The following is a 15,969-nucleotide window of genomic DNA, read 5'->3' on the forward strand; positions in this document are numbered from 1 at the left end:
ATTGTAGTTGTTTAGATTACATCTATGCAGTTTACTTATAAGGATAGCGCCTATTTTAAAATATTTATCATTTCTGAGAGACAGCGGGTCGGTGGCCATAAGCCTGTATTTGAATAAAGGCAGTTGACGATGTTCATCTACAATATGGCGACAGAAACCGCATAATAAGCCCTTAGAGGAAAAACAATTCCAAACTACAGCAAATCAAATCAAATTACTTTTTAAGTCGCTCTCTCTCATTTGCATGGTGTGGTGCTGTATTTATACCATAGTAATATTGTGATCTCTCGATTGCAACAAGAAATATTGCGAGATATATATCTAGATTGATGGCATTTCATGTCGTTCAGTCTTATAATCTAATCTTAATATGTCAGCAAAATCACCTGTTTTGTAATATCTTTAGAAATTACGCTAGAAAATCATTTAAATGCTAGCTCTAAAGCGACGTTAGTAAATGAGCAATGGTTTGTGCTGCTCTGACATTAGCCACAGATGTGAATAAATGTTGGAAGAAAGTAGTTCCTCTTACGAAAGAGTTTTGAGATTCTTTTGTAAGAGGACTCTTGTTTGATTTATTTATTTTTTTTACACACGATTATGCCGTCATTATAAACGCAATATCACACTCATAGCAGTGCAATGTGGATTTATATCGTCACTTATATTATATAGAAGTTAATCTTATAGGCCTATTTTTACAATAAATGTATGAAAACTAAATATTTATGTAAATAATATATTTTTTATCAATAAAAAATACTGCACAAATATATATATATATATATATATATATATATATATATATATATATATATTGTTTTTAGATGACAAATTAAAGTTACCATTTTTTTCTTTAGAAATGTTATATTATATATTATGTTATATATATGTTGTATTACGTGTTTCGATGCCGGCATGACGCTGTTCCATTTTGCGGTAGAGGCAGCTGACCGCTTACCTCTGTATAAACGGTTTTCCCAATGTCACCAGTTTGTCTAGTGGCTTGCAGCATACATTCACAGACTTGAGATGCAAAAAGGAGCTGACCGTGACGATGGGGCTTGAGTCTGGCGAAGAATGATTCCAAAAAGCAGGTAAGACAAAAACAGAAACCTAAAAAAATAAAAATAAATAAACAAGTAAATTCCAAGGTAAGAGTGTGGTAAAATTTGAAAACGTGGTAAAAATCAGTTTTTTTTTCTTTTTCTGGATTGCTTTTTTAAAACGCTGGTTTGGTTTAGGGAAGTGGGTGAGCTCTGGTCAATCGGTGCTTTTTAAAACATTATCAGTTGGGTTTAGGTGGGACGGGTGAGGGTATCGGTCGGTTGGTCAATCAGTCAACCAGACAGTTGATAGCGGCCTCTGGTGGATTTAAGCGAGAAGAGCAGCCATGACTGACATTCGCGAGAGAAATCTGAGTAGTTAAAAACTGTACACAGTGGCCTCTGATGGATTCGTAAAAACAAAAACTGCAAAAAACGTACCTCCTGGGGCCTATTTGACGCTCTCCAGAAATGTATATAGGGCTATGTTTTCAGAATTGATGTCAGAAGGATTGGTCAAAACCGTTTTATGGCTGTAAAAATATTTATAACCAAAATATAATTTGGGGCTTTTTAAAACTCTTGTTTTGTATTTTCAATTGTACCCAGGAGCAATGAAAACAACAAAGTCTGACGTCAAATGTACTTTGCACTGAAAGTTCTATTGTAAAATGCCCTTAATTTTAGGCAATCAATCGGCATTCAGAACACTGCACTTCAAATCCCTGTTTAGCAATTGAGAGCAATTTGGCTGTGCATTATGAGCTGGTGGATTGAATGAATGAGATGCACTTTTATTACTCTCTCTCTCTCTCTCTCCTTCTCTTCCTCAGATTTATTTTGTATTTTTTTTGTATGACTATTGCATTGCAGTGAGTGACGAAAATAATTTAGCCCCAGTGAGAAAGCGGTTTCATTGGCCTGCAGCCAGGCCCGATTTCCACAAGTCCATAGTTTTTATGGCTCTCCTGTCTAATACGCAGCTATCCACCCTGGCCTAAAATACAGAGGAGGCTAAAATAGACTCATGTCAATCCCTGAGTGTTTGTCAAGGCCGGGGTTCAGAATTATACACATCACTGAATCCAATTTCAAAGTTAAGGACTTTTTGGAGGCCAGACACTGTTATAGGGCCGCCCACAGAAAAAAAAAATCATGTTTTTAGCAACTCTCCTAAAATCAAGAGGAACAGACAAGCTACTGCAAAGAAAATTGTGATCGGGTCATTTTGTATGATCAATGGAGAAGGTATTCTATATACAGTCAAGCCCAAAACTATTCATACCACAGGGGTATATGAATAATTTTGGGTTTGACTGTATATAAAACTAACCAAAGTATGTGCAATTATATGACAAGTGACCTATTGCCATATTTGTCAAGTGGAAACAAATGCTGTTGTTACTACAAATGTAAAACTAAAGGCTACTGAGCAACGTAAAGATGGCACTAAAATATACCCAAAAATAGGAAATTCAATTAAATACAAATTATCAGAATTTAAAATTCAATTCATCAATCACATTTAGATCCATCTTATCCCTCATTTCCAATGAGCAGTACTGTACAGGGCTAGGTGTCTTGATAAGTGTGTCTCTTAACTCTTGATGGTTCCGTGCATGCAAGGTTGCAAACGTTTGCTTTTCAAATAGGCACATAACATGATTAAACAAGAACACTTTCTGTGTGCTACTTAGGAGTCGCTGTCCATTTAAAAAAGTGCTGAAATGTAATCACATATGGAGTCGTATTTCGAAAGTTTATCCCAATAATCATCATCAAATGTAATTAAAAAATTATTTAGAGGTGTAATTACAGTAGATGTTGGTATTAATTGACATTCTATGCAAAAACATGCATTTATTTCCTGATCTTGACCCAACTTGCCTTCGTTGTACAACCGAACCAGCCAAACTGTTACATACTTTCTAGTCTTGTTTGCAACTGTCTGATTTTTGGGGGAAAGTCTTCGGGTGTTTTTCTGCTGTTTTTCCATTATCAGCAGTCCCAAACCCCTTAACAGCACTGTTTGGAATCTTGTCAATTAAATTCATTACAGGCCGATAGTGTAGCCTTTGCAACTTTACTGGCTAGACGACTTATTCTTATGAATTTGAAGTCAGCAGCCCTTCTTACTGGCAATGGGTTTTTGATTTCCTACATGCCCTTCAAATGGAAAACATTCACTCCTTAATAAAACAAAATCTGAAAAGTTACAGAAAGTCTGGAGCCCTTTTCTAAAAAAAATTTTTAGGAGACACCTATCTTATTGCCTTTTCTTTCTTTCTTTCTTTCTTTCTTTCTTTCTTTCTTTCTTTCTTTCTTTCTTTCTTTCTTTCTTTCTTTCTTTCTTTCTTTCTTTCTTTCTTTCTTTCTTTCTTTCTTTCTTTCTTTCTTTCTTTCTTTCTTTCTTATTTTGTTTGTTTTTTATTATTCTTATTTTTATTTTGTCTTGTGTATATTTTTGGGTATTTATGTGGTGTTTTACCTTTCATCTACATATTAGAGATGCGCGGATCAGCTGAAATGACAGCCGAATCCGCGGCTTCATGCTAATCATTCACCCGCCACCCACCCACACAGTTTTATATGTATCCGCAACCGAGCCGCACTGATCGTCACTTTAATAATTGAATTCTTTGTTTTAGGCATGATGATAGGTCACCGTGGATATTAACAGCAGATTCAGTGAGCTATTATCTACATATCTCTGATAGTAAAATAATATGTTAATCGTAAACGTTTTTAAATGAACATTTATTTATAAAAATAAAAGTTTGTCTTTAGACAACATTGTCTTCATTTTCAAATAGATACAGAAAGTAAAAATAAGACATTTTAGCTTTTACAGATACAAGAACAAAATAACAAAAAGGGTGCCATTTCAGCTTAAACGGCAGCTGAATTATGTTTACTTGGCCTTTTTCTTTGCACTGTGCAAAAACAGAACAGCATCTACTGTGCCTGGATTCAGGTGATTCCGCCTCGCCTCCAGCTGCACTGAATGAGCGTTCGCTCGCACTGCTTGTTGTAGGAATGAACAAGATTCTCCTTGCAAGGCACTGCAGTAGTGGAAATAAGCGATCTTGTTTCTCCCAGAACGATAGCAGATTTTCCTCTGATGACTCTTATAACTGAAAGTTTTGGCAGTACTCTTGCACTTCATCCATGATTTTGGACATCTCATCTTCCCATTCTGCAAAGCCCACTCTGCTTTTTTGCTGGTCCACTGCCATGTCCCGCTACATCCACCCGTAACCCACCCGCACTTACTTTTTTTATTACCCGACCCACGGATTATCCGTAGCGCCTGCATATATACCCAGCATCCGCGCTAATCACTGATCTAAATACTTATTTAGTGTATAATTATGTTTTCCTGATGGTCTTTTGTTATATATATTTGTATCAATATCATGTATATTTTATTGTCTGACCTAAGATAACCCTAATAAAAAGTATATCAAATGTAAAATGTTTTAGTTTAAACCTGTGATTCAAGCAGAGGAGATCATAATGCGTTTACCAGATAATTTAAGGGTCAAAGGTTAAATGTCCCACTTGAATCAAGTAAAATTTACAAAAGTGATTTTGTTTACATGGAAAGCATGTTAAAGTAAAGAGTCTACATTTATGCTTCAGAAACATCGATGAAAATAAATGTAACAATGTTGTCATCCGGTGCAGTTGATAATAAATATATTTGAGTAAAAAATACATGTATTTACACAATTAAGTACATTTTCACAAATGATTGATTTCAGCGTAAGTAATTATTAGTTAAAGCCACCCAATATAAAGTGGGAGCCAGTCTGAAAGTTCAGAAACCCATGTGACATTGCCCTCACTTTAGTGACGCACATTATCCAACCAGCTGAAGTCATCCTGTGCAGAGCAAGTGATTGCACACAGAGTCTGGCAGGACGCCCCATCTGGCCCTGTCCAGTGAACGTGATGCAGCAAGGCTGAGGATTCACAATCACGCAGGTGCCCACAGGTGCCACCTTCATTGTCTCGGCCGTCCATCTCTCCAGCGCTCCCTTCATGGCACTGAGTTTGACATGACAGCCGGGGGCAAAGAGGCAGACAGCAAAGGGGACAGAGTGACAGAGGGGTAGAACAACACAGCTTCCTCCTCTCAGACCGAACGCTGCTCATGTGTCAGAGACAGATTAAAGTGAGCAAAGTCTTCCGGGTGACCTGTCCTCAGCGTACTTTTGACAGAGTGAGAAGCCATGCGTCGAGGGGGTAAAGCAGAATGAGGCAGAAATAGACCGAGCAGAAAATTAAGCAGAAAATGAGAGTCTCCTATTCACATGGCATTGAAGAATGAATTGCACTGTAAAAAAATGCACCTTTTGTCTATTACAAACTAATGTGAATGACCTTCCTCCATGCACACACACACACACACACACACACACAAATAAACATGAAGGACAGATGGATGTCAAGTGCTAAAAAGAAAAAAAAAAAGCATTTTGTACACTGTAAAACCCAACAGTCAACTTTGTCATATGAAATGAGTGTCATTCATTCATTCATTTTCTTGTCGGCTTAGTCCATTTATTAATCCGGGGTCGCCACAGCGGAATGAACCGTCAACTTATCCAGCAAGCTTTTAAGCAGCGGATGCCCTTCCAGCCCCAACCCATCTCTGGGAAATAATATGAGTGTTGTTAACTAAAAATATACTGAAAGTTAATTCTACTCATTTGAGAAGAGTTTTAAACTCAGTGTTTATAGTAATAGGTTAATTAAATATCTCATTACTTCAACTTAAATGAGTAAGTTCACAGTACTTGTATAGATTAGTTTAACTCAAATGGTTTGCATCAATTGGTTTCCTCAACAGTTTGAGCTGCCCTAACTTATTGGGTTTAACAGTACTCAGTTGGTTTGGGTTCTCTTCATTTATTGGGTTTTACTGTGCTCAAATTGCTTTGTTTACTCAAATGGATTAAGTTCACAGTACTCATAGGATTAGTTTTTGAACTTAAATGGTTTGTTGCCATCGGTTACCTCAAATGGTTTAAGTTTCCTTGACTTTTTGGGTTTTACAGTGTAGGAAAAAGCTGTAAGCAGACGTAGTGGGGGGGAGGGGTCTGGGAATCTGTGCATTGAGTCAGAAATGTGCATTGAGACATAAATGAGATTGTTATAAATGAGTCAGAAATAGCAGTATATTATAAAACAATGAGAATGATAGAAGACAGAACTTTTCCTATTTATAGTCTTGAAGCACAAATTGCACTTGTGAGCACATAATAAGCCAGTTCAAACAAACAAAAAAATATTCATAATTGTGTCTATTCCAATCCAACATGAATTACGTTAATGTTGAAATTAGAGTTCAGTCTAACGAAAATGTTTAATTTTAAAAAGGAGGCGTGGCACCCAACCCCACCCCTAACTCCAACCGTCATTGGGTGATGAGCAAATCGTACTAAATTGTACAAATTAGATCATACGAATTCATACGAATTAGCCACTAAATCAAAAAGATATGAATTGCCATGAGATTGCGTTGGTTGAAACACACAAACATATACTGATGGTTTAAAAGGCCTCTTTATAGGCATAATCAGGGCTTGACATCAGGCCTGTTGCTATAGTCAATATATTGATTTGTTGATTTTGGAGGGGCAATACATTGTCTAGTTTAAATAAAGAATTTTAAGATGATGATGATGATCAGGGGTCCGCTCTTCGTATGTGGATTACTCAGTTAGCTGGATTTGGATGGTGACGATTTGACACGATCCAGAATCATTTCGTTCATCAAAACTCATCTGCATAGGAAAAACACGTAATGGATGTATTTACCTGCTAGTGCAAATATAAACGTGACATCGCGAAATGGCATCCACTCACAGACAGGTATCATTAAGCTAAAGAGACGCAGCCGTTAAACACATTCTAAAAAAAAAAAACATATAGTCCTGCTTGGAATCTGCCCGTTTTATCATTCATTCATTTTCTTTTCGGTTTAGTCCCTTCATTAATTTGGGGTCGCCACAGCGGAATGAACCGCCAACTTATCCAGCATATGCCCTTCCAACCGCAACCCATCTCTGGGAAGCATCCACACACTCATACACTATGGACAATTTAGCCTACCCAATTCACCTGTACCACATATCTCTGGACTGTGGGGGAAACTAGAACACCCAGAGGAAACCCACACCAACACAGCCAGAACATGCAAACTCCACACAGAAACGCCAACTGACCCAGCCGAGGCTCGAACCAGTGACCTTCTTGCTTTTAGGCGACAGCACTACCAACTGCGCCACCGCAACACCTGAGATGCTTTAAAATTCTACTTTTGACTTACACTTTTTGTTTACATCTACTATTCATTATTACTCAATTGTTTTCAAACATTTTTCAAATATGCTTGTTTCAAACGTCTAAATATTCTTAAAAATAAAATGTTCTTTGAAACAGTCTACCTGAATTATTGCACTAATATGTTGTAAAACTGTATTATTTCTTTTAGTAGAGATATACTGTAAGTTAGAAATTGACAATAATATCGTTTACTGCAAATAATTTGGGTGCAATATATTGCCCAGCAAAAATACATACATCATGACAGCCCTACTTGACATTAACTTTTTTGATCACCTGCCACTGTGGCTAGTAGTTTTTCAATATTCTAAACCACCTGCCATTTTCAATAGCCACAATTTTGTTTTTGGGAAAATATATTTTATATGCATAAATTTGACTTTGGCATGCTGAAATTACCCAAATTTGATTTCATTTATTGAACATTTGTGTGTGTTGTGTATGACCTTGCTTAATGAGCATAAGCAAATGAGTTGTCGTTTCATAGTGTTGCATTGCAATTAGTCCTTATTTCACATGACTTTTTAGGCCTCAGCATTAAGGATTTACCAACATTTTCTCTGGCCACACAAATAACTAAATAAATATAGCTGTATACAATCATTTTTATTCAACAAAATCTTTCTTTAAAAAAAGAAAAAGACATTTAAAAAATAACTATTGTCATGTATCTAAAATTATGCACAGAAGTCTGTCCAGGCTAAAGGTCCCAAATCACCAGTCAACTATACACAAATGAGAAGTTAATCTCCTATTAAAGCAATGGTATTGTAAAGGATAATTAAACCATGAATAAAAAAAACTGCAAGCAAAAGAAAGAAGGTGAAAAACATTTTTAAGCTTTTTAAATTACAAAGACATACAGTAAGGTATGTCCTCATAAACTACCTCAATGCTGTAATACCTACGCTCTTAAACAATTTTTGCCCTTGTAAACCACCCAAACTAGTATACCTACAGTTGAAGTCAGAATTATTAGCCCCCCTTTGAATTTTCTTATCTTTTTTTAAATATTTTCTAAATTATGGTTTAACAGAGCAAAGAAATTTTTACTGTATGTCTTATAATATATTTTTTTCTCTGGAGAAAGTATTATTTGTTTTATTTTAGCTAGAATAAAAGCAGTTTTTAGTTTTTTTAAAAGCATTTTAAGGTCAAAATTATTGACCCCTTTAAGCTAATTTTTTTTCGATGGTCTACAGAACAAACCATCATATTGCAATAACTTGCCTAATTGCCCTAACCCGCCTAGTTAACCTTATGTACCTAGTTAAGCCTTTAAATGTCACTTTAAGCTCTATAGAAGTGTCTTAAAAAAGATCTAGTCAAATATTATTTACTGTCATCATGGCAAAGATAAAATAAATCAGTTACTAAAAATGAGGGGAAAAATAAAAAGGAGGGCTAATAATTCTGACTTCAACTGTACATCAGATTTATTCAGATATTATAAAGGTTCTATTATCATTTGCTTGACATTCTTTTTTTTTAATGATGTGCTTAATAGCATGGTGAAATTATATTTTCTTCTGGGTGTTGACTGCATTTTGTAAGCTACTAAGGATATACGAAATCCCATTTGAAACTTTTTCAAGTGGTTAGCACTACATCCTACTAAACTTATATCTAAAGTTGTACAATAACTTTTTTATAAGAAAGAAAAAAGGTTGAACACAAATCTTGACAGACACTTGTATTTACTGTATAGATGTTGTACAAAACAACTGTTGTTTTAGGCTTCCCAAAGTGCTTTACTGCAATCACAGAAAAATGAATAATAAAAAAATGATTACAAGAAACCCATTCAAACACAGGCTGTTTTAACCAGCAAATATTATTAGAAATGAACCACCAGTTGAACAATGCCTAAATAATACACAATAAAAACATAGTGTGCCACTTACCAGAACCTTGTTTTTTTTTTTCCCCCACAAGCTCCATGGAGTAAGAGGAAGATTAAAAATGGAGATTTAAAGAGATCCGTGCACCAATACCTCTTTTTCCCCTCCATTTGACAGTCATTAGAAATGTAATTGTTCTCTGTAATTATGTTCCCTGCTATTCAAGAGGGTGTCTCCTATAATCCACACTTATAAAGCTGAAAGTCCATAATCTGCTCATTAAATTTTTCATTTGCAGATAACACAGAGGACATACATCTATATTTTCTCTCACTGGCACATTTCCCATCAGTTCCTTTGCTGAGTAAAGTACTAAATCATGACTCTGGGAAATATAACAGAGAAAATCAGCAGGGAGTCAAAGTGAAGCTGCCCAATATGTAAGTTTCTAAAGGTGAAGGTCTACAAATTTGAACCAAAAAGATCTAGGTATTACACTGTAAAACCCAACAGTCAACTTTATCAAATGAAATGAGTGTACTAAAAATTGACTGAAAGTTAATTCTACTCATTTAAAAAGAGTTTTGAACTCAATGTTGAAGGTAATGAGTTAATTAAATACCTCATTACTTCAACTTAAATGGAGTAAGTTCACAGTACTCATATAGATTCATTTAAGTCAAATGGTTTGTTGCAATCAGTTTCCTCAAACAGTTTGAGTTGCCTTAACTTATTGGGTTTTACAGTCCTCAGTTGGTTTGGGTTTTCGTCATTTATTGGGTTTTACTGTGCTCAAACTGCTTTGTGTACTTAATTGGATTAAGTTCACAGTACTCATTAGGATTAGTTTTTGAACTTAATCGGTTTGTTGGGTTTTGCACTAAATAAAAAAGGATGTTGCCAGACTGGCTCTTTGGTTTCTTTTCATGTGCATCCCATCCATTATAGCACCCCATCTGAAAGATTTTTTAGCAAGGGGGTGATGTAGTCATCCAACTTCACAATTTGTAATGTTCAGTATGTATTTACATAATGAAGTCTGGCCCCTTTACTTGAAAGCTCAGATTTGATTATCATAATTTGTTTTGTTTATAGAGTTTAAGGTTTACTATCATTATTATTGACACCTTATAGATGTTAATCTAAATTTACCATTGCACACACTTTGTAACATTTTATCAAGTTTAAGAGTCTCTTAAAAACTTATTTTATTATAAAGAGATCAGATTTTTTGTTTAAATATTTTTGGTTTTGACTATTAAAATTATTTGCCTTAGCAATCTTGGTAAATTATAATAAAATGGTTAAATAAAAAAAAACGAATATTCTTAAATGTACTGTTAAAAATATTCAATAATTATTGATCAAATTATATGAAACATGATATTGTGATTTTTTTTTTTTGTAATATTGCCAAGCCCTATTTATCATACTTCATATGACTAAGAATAACATATAGACCATATTTTCCTTTTTTCCCTCATTTTTAAATTAGCCCCAGACAAATTAAAGAAACGTCACTGCGATTTTCTGTCAGCTTTAGAAGAGAGAAGCAAATAGCCACTGGTCGGCTAAAAAGGGCTTTTTTGTTCCTGTCTAATCACACCCTGCTGTTCGCGTGCCCTTATCCTGTCTGTTCCTTTAGATCAAACCATATTCACCCCCTGCATTGCCTCTCTGGACGTTCTTTTCTCATGGACAATGAAGCCTTCTAGTCTGTCAATCACAGCGTCAAGCCTAATGATGACGATTGTGCCTTTGTATTTGATTTAATAGATTCAATTCACAGTATGTCTCTAAAATAGTATTTTATCAAAAACATTCAGACAATCGTCAACGCAGTGTGTGAAAATGATGAGTCCCATTGTTATGTATTGCATCAATCTTGTCTTTCAATAGCTCAGGTCCAATAAATAACATGTAAAAAAAAAGACACATCGTTTGATTTTAATTGTAAAACTTTATATGACATTTTTTACTAGATAGACAAATTTCGAAGTTGAGTTGAAAAAACCTAATTTAAAAAAAGTCACAAAGTAAGGTTTATTTATAAACTAATTTCAAGAGGATCACGTGAAAATATTGCCTACATTTTTCATAAACAGAATAAAATCAAGAGAAACCTAAAAAAGAGAAACTGTGTTCGTTATTTTTTATATTTACTTTTTTATGTTTAATAAAACTGTTTTGCTTAAATGCTCTAAAATATATTGTCTACTAAGAAATTGATAAGATTATTCATTTTTAAGAGAGTGTGCACTCATTTATACACTTCAAGTCAAAATTATTAGCCCCCCTGTGAATGATTCCCAAATGATATTTAACAGAGCAAGGAATTTTTCACTTAGTATTTCAGATAATATTTTTTTTCTTCTGGAGAAAGTCTTATTTGTTTTGTTTTTGCTAGAATAAAAGCAGTTTTAAATTTTTTTCAATCATTTTAAGTTCAATATTATTACAGCCCCCTTCAGCAATATATATTTTTCCAATTGTGTAAAACCCAACATTCAACTTTATTAAATAAAATGAGTGCAGTTAACCCAAAATTTACTGAAAGTTCATTCTACTCCTTTGAAAAGAGTTTTGAACTCAGTGTTAAAGGTAATGAGTAAATTAAATTCCTTATTACTTCAACTAAAATGGAGTAAGTTCATAGTACTTGTATAGATTATTGAACCTAAATGGTTTGTAGCAATCGGTTCCCTCCAACGGTTTGAGTTGCCTTAACTTATTAGGTTTTACAGTACTCAATTGGTTTGAGTTTCCTTCATTTATTGGGTTTTGCTGTGCTCAAATTGCTTCATTTACTCAAATGGGTTAAGTTTACAGTACTTATTAGGATTAGTTTTTGAACTTAAATGGTATGTTGCAATCGGTTTCCCTTGACGCTTTGATTTACCTTAACTTTTAGTTAAGGTAGGGTCAAAATAAGTTAAGGTCAAAATAAGGTACATTACTCGGAAATCATGGCAACGAGAGCGAATGAGCAAGACAACAGATCGCGAGAGGCACAGTAATGTTCTAAGCATTACATTACATTCTTCGGTTAAATGAATAGAGCAGTAAAGATATCGCAAGTGCAAATCCCTCTATCTCTGAGTGATCTGCTGTCATTAGTTGGAGACCACCAAAATATTTGAATGGTCCTGCATGGATTTAGGCCTTTTTACATGTATAACAACTGAAAGTTCTGATTGACAATATTGCAAGTTCACTAAAAGCTGGCTGGAACTATTAGATAAATAAAACTTAATTTTTTTTTTTCAGTGAATATTTAATAATATACATTTTTGGAATACACTCATTGCTATAAACAGTAGTTTATAGACCTTTTTGCTTTTAGTAAAGAAGTTTTAGACTCATGGGTGTGCATTTTCATTTTTATGCATCGAACATACGCTCCAAACTTGTTCTTGGTTGAGCCATGTTGAATTCTTCTTTCGTCATTTGCAGTGTTTCCAAATTGCATTGTAACTTTTCATAACAATTTTTATTTCTGCGTTATATTATTTTCTGTGGCGGTTCATTCCGCTGTGGTGACCCCTGATAACTTAGGGTCTAAGCCAGAGTAAAATTAATGGATGAACTAATTTTTGTAAAGCTGCTTCTGACCATGACACGTTCACACCTTGTTATAAGATGGTTATAAGATACGTGTTTAAGGTATTAAATGCAGCATCCTTCCTTTATTCTCTTAGGCAAGGCTAGATCTTCTCTTAAGGTTCATACTTAGAGGAAGATGTGCTCAATGCATTATAAAGCTTGAAGCATTAGAATCGGTAATCAGTATTACCGATTCTAACTATTTTGTAGTTTTACAATGTTCACAACAAACCATCGTTCAATGCTAAATATTATGTACTCTCATCATGGCTAAGAAAAAAGAAATTAATTATTAGAATTTATTTATTAAACGTATTATATTTAGAAATGTGTTCTTTTCTCTTTTCTAAACAGAAATTGAGGAAAAAATATACAGTGGGGGCTAATAATTCAGGAGGGTAATAATTCTGACTTCAACTGTATATACACACACATGTATGTATAATTACCTTTTCTGTTGCTTTGTCCACTATAGCCAATTAATCTAACACTGAGTTCATTGCAATTATTCCTTTGGTCACCCTCTTTGATAAGGATCCCTTTAATCCACCTTTAAAATATGACTTAATGCGTTCTATTAACACAATTAAGTTAAATGCATTTCGAAACGGCTTTTTGCATCTATGCTTTAAAATGCTGCCAGCAAACGGCAGCTCACTGGATTGAGGAAAAGAGCATATTTTGCAAGCAGTCCAACAAAACAGACTACCAGGAGATGTGCAGAAAAGCATAGGAAGTGGAAATGGACTGAAAGGTAATTGCTGTCACTATGTGAGTGTGGAACACAGCGCAGAGGCTGAATGGTCCGTGTTCACACTTCTGCCTCTAACAAAGACCCCTCGGAGCAGGACTGGGGCGCAGAGAGGCTGCAGGGCTGATTGAAAGAGCAGAAGATCTCGCATGAGGTCATCCTGCACCACTGCTTTTAACCAGGTCCAATGGTCTCCATGGAAACCCCAGTTGCCTGAATGGTGACCATGGCCTCAATAGAGGATGAGAAGAGACAAAAGACACCCGTCCTGAGAATGTGAAAGACAGCAGCTTGATTTAAAAGATAGCAAAATAACTGGCATTTTTTAGAGGCTTTGAGAATTAAAACAATGCCTTCGCTATTATTTAACAGTTTGCATGCTACAATTCAAAGGTATGATTTTTTAAAATGTTTTTGAAAGTTTCTCAACAATGAAGGCGGCATTTACTTTTGTGAAAAAAACAGCAAAAGATGGAAATATTGTTGAATACTTTATTATAGTTTTAAAAAAGTGTTATATCTTGATGTATTGTAAATTTTATAAAGTTGTTTTTCAGCATTAATACTCTGTTGTTGTCACATGAAATCAACATACTTAAAAAAACATATAAACACAAAACAAACATTTAAATAAATAATAGATAAATAAATTAACAAATAAAAGCAAAACAAATAAATAAATAAATAAAAAATATAAATAAATAAACACAACAAAAATTGGAAAATAAATAAAAACTGTAATAAATAAATAAACAAACAAACAAATAAATAAATAAATAAATAAATAAATAAATAAATAAATAAATAAATAAATAAAAACTTTAGCTTACTAAGGGGCTGATCACACCGAACGCGCATTTATGTTTCAAAAACGCAAGGTGCACCACATTGCCTTTTGTATTGATGAAAAAAACAGTATTGTCTTCCTTATGTCACTAGGTAGTGCCTTTCAGCGAGTGCTGCTGTTGATATTGTTATAATTGTAATATTTCATAATATTGTGATATTCAAGATTTGTGAAGTCATTTAGCTCTGGATAACTCGAAACAGCGACCACTAGTTGCTTGTCCATCTTTAAAAGTATCAGTACACTCTGTAGTCGTCTTGAGAACACGAACACTGCTGTCACCTCAATGGAAACCCCACCTCTGCTTTTATTTGATTGGAGAATGAAAAAGAATTGACTAACATAAAACTCAAAATTGACTTTTTTTTCAACTGTGAGGCCACAGCATTCAACAGCAAAAACGGGAGGTACAGCAAGCGGTTAAAGCGCGAGGCGCGCAGGGCGCATTAGCAGTGCGCAAAATGCTCGTGGTCATTGATAGCCATTCAAAAGATAAGCCTCTCAACGCTAAAAGAACATTCAGTGTGATCTTTTTTTTGTTACTATCTTTAGTTTGAATATAACACAAAACGTAATTTTTTCCTGCAATTTCAAAGCTAATTTTTTTGCATATTCATTCCAGTCACATGATTCACATGCAAGATCGAGTTTAGAGGAGCAGAATTTATCTGAAATACAAATCTTTTCTGACATCACTTTTAATCAAATTTAAAGTCTTTTTTTAGGTTTTAAACTTTAGTTAATGTTATGCATTTAATGCTAAATTAAAGGGCGACACGGTGGTGCATTGGGTAGCACAACAGCCTCACAGCAAGAAGGTCTATGGTTCGAGCCTCGGTTGGGTCAGTTGGCATTTCTATGTGGAGTTTGTAAATTCTATAGGATTCAAGTCAGGTGATTGGCTGGGCCATTCTACGGGTTGATTTTATTTCTCTAAAAGCATTTGAGTTTTATTGGCTGTCGTTTGGATCATTGTCTTGCTGAAATGTGCACCCTCATTTCATCGTCATCATCCTGCTAATGTAGATGTTGGACTGAAGCAGCAATATTAATTTACACTGACGAAGGGCAGAAGGTTGCTGAGAGATTCTCAGAGCTGCTGTCTGGGCTTTCTACACATCCTTTTCTTCATTAGTTTAATACTTTTTCCCTGCATCATTTCATTTTATTACGCATAACTTTATTTGAAATCTGATTTGTTTTGTTTTCTTCGCATATATGGGTTTATTTCGTTGTTGCAAACATATGGTGAAAAGTTCAAGTCAACGGCACCTTTAGAAATATGTTTTCTGGTGACATGTTTAATACTTATTTTCTTTACTGTATATAAAATTGTTTAAAGAAAACTCGCATGTTTACTGTCTCAAATTTGTAACTGGATAAGCAATTTGTTTCTTTTTGTTAATCTTATGACTTTTTTAGTCTATTTTTAGTACTATTACCATCAAAGGTGCAGAAAATGTACACATTTTGAGTCAAATACATTCTGATGAAATATCTTTTTTGTTCTTTAAAGAAGTTTTCCTA

General features: G+C 34.5%; 1 protein-coding gene across 8 annotated transcripts in view; it reads right to left on the reverse strand.

Annotated features, from left to right (window-relative positions):
* Positions 1-15,969, reverse strand: part of LOC147831095 (uncharacterized) — a 208,457-nt gene that overhangs the window by 113,071 nt on the left and 79,417 nt on the right. For 4 of the 8 annotated variants that reach the window (XR_015525061.1, XR_015525065.1, XR_015525060.1 and 1 more), the window contains exon 3: positions 962-1,116. The exons of the other annotated variants lie outside the window; for them this stretch is intronic. The gene's annotated coding sequence lies outside the window, so the exon portion shown is untranslated. The remainder of the gene's footprint in view (positions 1-961; positions 1,117-15,969) is intronic. 8 annotated transcript variants of the gene reach the window in all.

This window comes from Danio rerio, chromosome 24, assembly GCF_052040795.2.
Source record: "Danio rerio strain M-AB ecotype USA chromosome 24, GRCz13ab, whole genome shotgun sequence".
NCBI lineage: Eukaryota > Metazoa > Chordata > Actinopteri > Cypriniformes > Danionidae > Danio > Danio rerio.